This window comes from Montipora capricornis, chromosome 14 (genome assembly GCF_036669925.1).
Source record: "Montipora capricornis isolate CH-2021 chromosome 14, ASM3666992v2, whole genome shotgun sequence".
NCBI classification, from domain to species: Eukaryota; Metazoa; Cnidaria; class Anthozoa; order Scleractinia; family Acroporidae; genus Montipora; species Montipora capricornis.
Window position 1 is genome coordinate 36,880,786 of NC_090896.1, and position 7,500 is coordinate 36,888,285.

Below are 7,500 nucleotides of genomic sequence, written 5' to 3' on the forward strand. Positions count from 1 at the left end.
AAGCTTTTTAACACTGTGCTTTTTCCAAATACATTTTATTCTGGTATTCCCAAGAGCTCAGGTGTAGTAGCTACATCCGATCGTTGTTGGTTGATAGCCAAACACCTAACTGTATGGCTTTCACTTTGTTCCCAACCGATTTTAAATCTCTTTTGTAGGACAAAATGTTTCTCCCCTGTCAGAAGAAGTGCCAAATCATAATGCCTCTGGTTTTGTTAAGCCTGAAGCCAGATATAGAACTACCGTTATCTAAATAATGTACAGCTCATGTAAAAGACTTCTTTGAACCATCTTATACGAGAGTGGTATCACCACCATACTGGCTAATTTTGATTTTAAATTGAGTGCACAAGTATGTCTTTAAAAAATGCGAAGTGTGGAAATATGAGAAAAAACAATATTTTAAAGGAAATTAGTGAATTAATAGGTTTTAAAGAACATTCTGAGACTGAACTTGCTAACATTATCATAAAAAGGATTTAGAAGAATATTCGACATCATTTAACTCATTTTTTGATATTGATGGAAATATATTTAGGATATTTAAGATATTTAGGATATTGATGAAAGATATTTAGGAATCTTCTATCTGTATTGAAGTCATCGCTTCTTTTTGGAATTAAAAAAAACTACAACATATTATCATATTAGTACTATTTCTTTTGTCAAGCGCTTGTATCAGAGATTAAAGTTTTGAGGTCCTAAACGGTAACTCCATTAATAGAGCTGATAAACATTGATCAACGTGACTTCATTTCAAAAAAGGAGCTCCTTAAATTATATTAACGTTTTACTCAACGAAGTTGCTCGAAATCAGTATTGATCAGGTGTACTGTAAAATCTTAAAGGAAAGCAATGATTGCAAATAATGAAACCACATATTTGACCTAACAATCTGGGACGTCTCGCTTGGAAGCAGGAGACAACAAGTAGCCAAAGTTTCCAAGCAGGGTCAACTCCCTTTGGAGATCATTCCCAAAGCACCGACTACAACTGAGACAACACAGACGTTTCTCATATTCCACAGTCTCCCGATTTCGTCCTTTGTAACTTGGCAACTGGTGTTTCTCCATTTTTTCACCTCTCTCTGCTTGACCCGAGTGTCTCCAGGAATTGCTTTGTCTACTATCTTGACCTGTCTGGTTTCCTTATAAACAAACACGATATCCGGCCTCCTAGCCACAATCGCCGGTTTTCTCCCATTTAAACTGTTCCGGCTCTACAACTTCACTTACTTGTAAATCTCTTCAGTGGTACTGTTTATATTCCAAGCAAGACTGTTTCCTTCAGCCCTAACACAGCTCTCAACACTTGTAAGTCCTCTTCCACCTTCCTTTCTGCTTACATACAGCCTTGAAACGTCGCTCTTAGGGTTAAATTCTTTGTTCATAGTCAATAACTTGCGGGTGCGGTGATCCAAGCTCTTCAGTTCGCCTTTCTCTACGCAATAAAACCACCACCATATCTCATAAGTGACGTTGCCCAAGTGATTATCGTTTTGATCTTATTGCGACCATTAAGTCTGGACTGTAGCACGAACACTAACACATTAACACTAACTCACCACACTTCTGGATTCCGAAATCCATGCCAATGCCCTTACCTATTGCATGTACTGTTCGCAGGAGGCTCTCAATGTCTTCCTCGCCTTTAGCAAACATATTCAAGTCCTTCATAAACAACAAATTGTTTACTTTAATGTTCCCATTTGTGTACCCTGTCTTTATTCGCTCAAGGACTCTAAACAATGGAATCATGCAAATAACGAAAATCAGGGGAGAAAAGCTATCGCTCTGGAATATTCCTCTTTTAATGTTGACTTCGCCTAGTGGCTGACCACACGCTGGTAGCTCGGTCTTCCATGTACTCATTAAGCCTTGAATAAACTTGACTACGTTTTCAGACAGGTTGACAAGTTTGAGGCATTCTATAATCCACGAATGAGAAACCATGTCATAGGCCTTCTGGTAGTCCACCCTGACATTCTTATGCTTCCTTCACCTGTCAGGATGGCCTTTCCGACGAGAGGTTGTACCTAGCTTGGTACCTCAACCCCTACGTCTCCAACCCTTCTGTTCATTTGGCAACAACCCATTACCTTCCAAACAGCCATAGATGCTGTTCGATATGATGCCTGTCATCAACTTTCAAATCGATGGGAGGCAAGATATTGGTCTGAATTTTTCAACCTCGTTGCCTTTGCTTGGGTCTTTTTGACATAGCACCGTCCTCCCTTTAGTCATTCTGTCTGGCACTTCCTGTCCGTATGTCAACATCCGATCCATTCGTTTAGCAATATGACGACTATGTAAATATGTCAGATTCTTAAGCCAAAAGCCCTGAACTCCATCATGTCCCGAAGTTTTCCAGTTTGGAACATTTCTGCGCTGCTCTTTGACCAGCTGCTCAGTTATAGATAGATATACAGATACATACTTAATTGACCGCTCCCCATAGGGGCTTTTCAGGGCCAATGAATCGACGAAACAACAGAACACAACAACTACAACTGTTAAGAATCCCAACTGGCCGGAGGCAAACCAGTTGGCTATTTACAAGGGCAGCTGGGAAGTTGAACCAGGGACTACCAGGATCAAATTCAATGAGTGGTCAGAGCGGGTCTTGAACCCGGGATCTCCGGATCTCAAGGCAAGCGCCCTAACCACTGGGCCACACTGCCTCCTATCCTTAGGTCATCTTGTTGAAAGCCCCCCTTTATCTACTTTGAGCATCATTAACCACACAGCCTCGGTAACGTGGATTTTTTCTACCGACCAAATACTTGACCAGAACTCTTTGCTCCCTTCAGCTTCAGGTACTGCGTTGTCTGTTCTCTCCTTCCCAATCAATTCCTGATACACTCTTTTCTGGTCCTGAACAAACAAACTCTTAAACCTGAATTGCTCAATCTTCTGCTCAAGTCTCTTCAATTTGTAGACCTTAGCTTTCAGTCTTTTTTTTAGTTCCTCAATAACTACTTTAAGTCCTTTTCTGTTGACCTTGTACGTTTGCTCAATGTCAGTACATCTGCGTTCAGTTTGCTTGCCACTAGACTTCCCTCAAAGACGTTAACGTGTTTCCTAAGTTCATCGAGAGATTTTTCCAACCTTCTTTTCCACAAAGGTTCCTTGTTCCTCTTCTGCGCATAACCAGCTGCTCTCAACCCTAATTTCCTCGCAAGAAAGGTTGACACTGACTGCAGTAACTAGGTCATTATTGCAGCGTCAGCGTCATTATTATCATTATCATTATCAATTATCATTATCATTATCATTATCATTATCATTATCATTATCATTATCATTATCATTATCATTATCATTATCATTATCATTATCATTATCATTATCATTATTACTATTATTATTATTATTATTATTATTATTACCTTCAACCAGAATTACAATGTTGTCCTTACATGCTCAACAATTACAAGAAATTAATTAAATATCTAGGTCCATACCGTAATTCTGGCCAATCTCCTCGTCCTTTTATATTTAAAAGCATGAATTAGAACTACCTATGCTGTTGCCAAGTAGTTTACAATTTGAGATTTTTAAAAGAAGAAAGAGGGAAGAGCATTAGCTAATAAAATTTGGTAGCTATTTTCAGAACATAAATTTATTTTACCAGTCCCGATATCATTTTCCTCATTATCTCTCGAGTGATCTTAACAATTTCTTCTTCCTTGAATAGTTTGCTTAAATCTTCCTTTAATGCCGCCTCCTAACCATCCAATCACAGTGCAAACAACTTTCACCATATCTTGTGGTCTCCTCTCGCGTATCTAAAAGCACAGTAATTGGTATTCTCTTATCTTCTCAGCCCTTTTTTCTGTCTTGTTTGCTTCGCTTGGACATGCCACGTCAATCACGTATATCCTTTTTGTCTCCTAGTTCTCCAGTTTTTAATCTGGTTATTAATGTTATTATTATCATCATCATCATCATCATCATCATCATTATCATCATCATCATCATCTTCTTCTTCTTCTTCTTCCTCGATTTTGACTTTTTTCCTCTACTTCTCATTTTATGTTTATAGTTTAAAGAAATAAAACTGCTCCAGAAATTGTTCCAATAATTACTAGATTCTCCACCAGTAAAACAAGAATAAACACACAAATTGCAACCTAAAAAGGTTGAAATGTTTAAACGATTAGAAGGCCAATGTTTGAAAAAAAAACCACGCATCTCTAGTGTTGGTCTCGCTGGATCAGCCTCAATGTTGATTTGCTCACAATCGACTCACTTGCATAAAACACTGTTTACTCAAAAACTGCAAAACCGATTCTTTACAATGAAAAAAAAAGCCGTCCGTCGTAACTCATTCTTCAGGAAAACGGAAAATTTTCTTCAAGGTGCTCTTCATTATTCGACGAACTTCTGGATACCGCCAACAGTAAACCAAAGGATTTAATGAGGAATTAAGAAGAACGACGAACAATGTGACTTCATACGCTACCAAGGTCGAACAACGCCACTTACTTGTTGCCAGCAATAAGAGACAGCAATAACTTGGAAGATAGCAGGCGAGGAATACAATGTAAATATATACAGCATTCAAGGCAGACTTACGTTCTCTGAGGAGCACTGTTGCTTGCGAATTTTGCCACTGAAATTGATTTTGAAGTTTATTACGGTGATATCTTGCAACCTTGTAAACACGAATGTATGCAACTGTCGTCAAAACAAATCCGATAGATCTTAGAACGGCAGCAGCATAGAGTCGCAGTGTGGTAGCGCTAACAGAAGCAGAAACGCCACTTGCCAGCCATGTTATAACCAAGGCTATTGTAACACGTTTGGAAGTCACAAGTTCTTGATATCTCAGATGAAGAGACACGGCGAGAAGTCTATCAACAGCAATGGCGGTTACATGCAAGAACGATGCAGTTGCTAGAAGATATAGAATAAGGAAGCAAACGATTAAAGGCACTGGACAGAGTACGTCAAGGTTGTAGTCTTCATTCCACAATACTATTTTATACAACACTGCGATCATTAAGTGAGCAAACAATCCCACGGCAAGATCAGACAAAGCAAGACTCAGAAACATTTTCCTCAAATTAGCCGGTAGAGAGGAAGCTTTCCACAAAGCACGAATAGCAAGAATATTTCCAAATGTAGCTACGGGAGAAAAAACAAAGTGTAATACAGTCAGTGAAAACAAGGTTGGTCTATAAAACTGAACAAGAAGTCGTATCATTCTCAAGAAATTAATACAAGTCTGGTTGGCCATATTGTAACTCGCTGAAATTAATGGCCGGGATCGTGAAGCACCATCATCTTTATGAACCGGGCGCATTAGGGTCCGATTATAGAGGTCAGGTGTGATTATTTTTCCTGAAATAAGGGTAATTTTAGTGACAGCACAAAAGGAAAAGCTAACAGCAATTTTCAAAATAGTTTGTGGCTCCTACAAACAATGCAATTTTAAATTGACGTACAAATCAGGTGGGATCGGAATATTGCTTTGTGTCCATCCTTTGTCACCACTTGAAATTGATCGCAGATTCAGCTGCAGAGACTGCTATTACATTTATCTCGAACGTATAAGTTTTGTATGTCTTCTTCTTTTTCTTCTTCTTCTTCTTCTTCTTCTTCTTTATCTTCATCTTCTTCAGTTTTCTAGGATTAGAGGAGATCACCGCATTATTTGTATTCAATACAGTCAAGAAAAAATCAATTAAAGAAAATATTTATTAATTAAAGGGGGAAACATGTCTTCGAGTTCGGAGCACCACGAACCAACTCGATCTCATCTGTCTTAATTAAAGGGAACCTTCATTCCAAAAAGCAAATAATTACATAACTTCAAACCACATGGACATATATTTGCACTGACTTTTGTTCGCATATTTTTCCCGAAGAAATCTGTCACATAAAAAGTTGAAATGTACAAATAAAGCGATTTTTTTAAAAGAGCATGCAATATCGACTCAGTTAATTGCTTCGATGGAAGAATATACAAGGAATGAAAGACGTTCAGTGAGAATTTGGAAGTTTTGCCATAATTTTAAATATATATCGGCTAAAGGGTGGATCTTATTTTCCAAATGTAAACTAGGCTGCTGATGAAAAACTGGTTATTTACATAAAAAGATAAAATAAAACAGGATGAGTTTTGCTTTGAATGAGTATTACTTAGGGATAGAGACGTTTCTGGATATAAATATAGGTGGCATGGAATATAGGTGGCATGAGCAAATTAAAATTAAAGACGTTTTCCGTCTGTAAAATTAAATCTATTGCACGTTGTTATTTTATGATGGGATCCGCAGCCGTTCGTCCTAATTACGAACATTTCCTGAGCATGGGGACACCTTTCAAGAGTAAGTGGAAGTACCTCTCAAATAATGCCTCTTTCGCGCCCTGCAAAGGGTCCACTTTACTTTCGTTCCCAAGTTGTTTTTTTTTTCACTGTTCAGCTGAGATATTCTTGTGATATTTGCCATTGTTGCTTTCAAAGTATCATGCCGATGCTTATAAAACCGGCCCACGGTGTATTTGCAACATTTGACACAAAAAATACTACAATTCCAAGCCACGAGGCTTGGCAGTTTTTCTTTTGCTTCCAACTAAGATTAGTTTTCGCGGCATTTGCTGCATTTTTACTTCATTTGGCTTGCCTATGTAAGCGTTAGCCTCACTAATGGTCAGAGTTTTTCTCTATCCTTGTGTGGGTCCAATTCCATTTATTTAGTCGTGCTAACGCTCACATGGTTTACATAGGTAGAAAACTAGCACTTCACATTACCCTCCAATAGTTAATTTTGTGGAGTTTTAATTAATCATTGCTGTGAACTATTAATATGAGATGTAATTCTTTCTAATCACGTGACCTATCTTGGGCATATAATTGCGATTGATCATAATTATAGATACACTGATTGGTGATTTGAAAAAAAGCGTTCAATAAGACAAGTGTTCTCTAAAGTACAATTAAGAACCCACAAGAACAAGACAAGTGCTTTTTCTTTGCTATTTCTCATTTTTTGTTATATTCCATTTACTTGGCATCCGCACATAACAGTATTTGTAACGATCATTCTAAAATTCTAGTTTCGCAGAGTCATCCCTCTCTGTGACTTAAGGTGGCCATGGCTTGCTACAGTTTTCCAACAAAGTCCAAACTTAAGCAACAGGATGTCTCTTCTGAGGTGTTCGTCACTGCAGTTAATGTAAAAAGTAATTTTACCAAACAAATAAATGCAAATTAGGGGAAAATGCTAAATATAGAGACCGAGCTCTTGAAGGGGGACTGGAAACTAGACATTACAGAGAACTCGCCATACGACCGCACCTTAAAATTTCAGGATGTCCTTAGCGAGATAGCCAAGCACCTAGCTAGAGGGATTTCACTTACTTGCCAACCGATTTTAAATATCTTTTATTGGACAATTTAAGTTTTTCTCCCCTGTCAGAAGAAATGCCAGTACCTCCGGCTGTTTTTCGTCTGAGGTCAGATATAAAACTACTGTTACGTAAATCCTGTAGA

General features: G+C 38.1%; 1 long non-coding RNA gene across 1 annotated transcript in view; it reads right to left on the reverse strand.

Annotated features, from left to right (window-relative positions):
• Window positions 1–4,230: 4,230 nt before the first annotated feature.
• Window positions 4,231–7,500, reverse strand: part of LOC138033729 (uncharacterized) — a 14,005-nt gene continuing 10,735 nt past the window's right edge. Inside the window, exons 2-3 of the long non-coding RNA XR_011128657.1 lie at window positions 5,450–5,630; window positions 4,231–4,898 (exon numbers count right to left, since the gene is read on the reverse strand). This is a non-coding gene — a long non-coding RNA (uncharacterized lncRNA). The remainder of the gene's footprint in view (window positions 4,899–5,449; window positions 5,631–7,500) is intronic.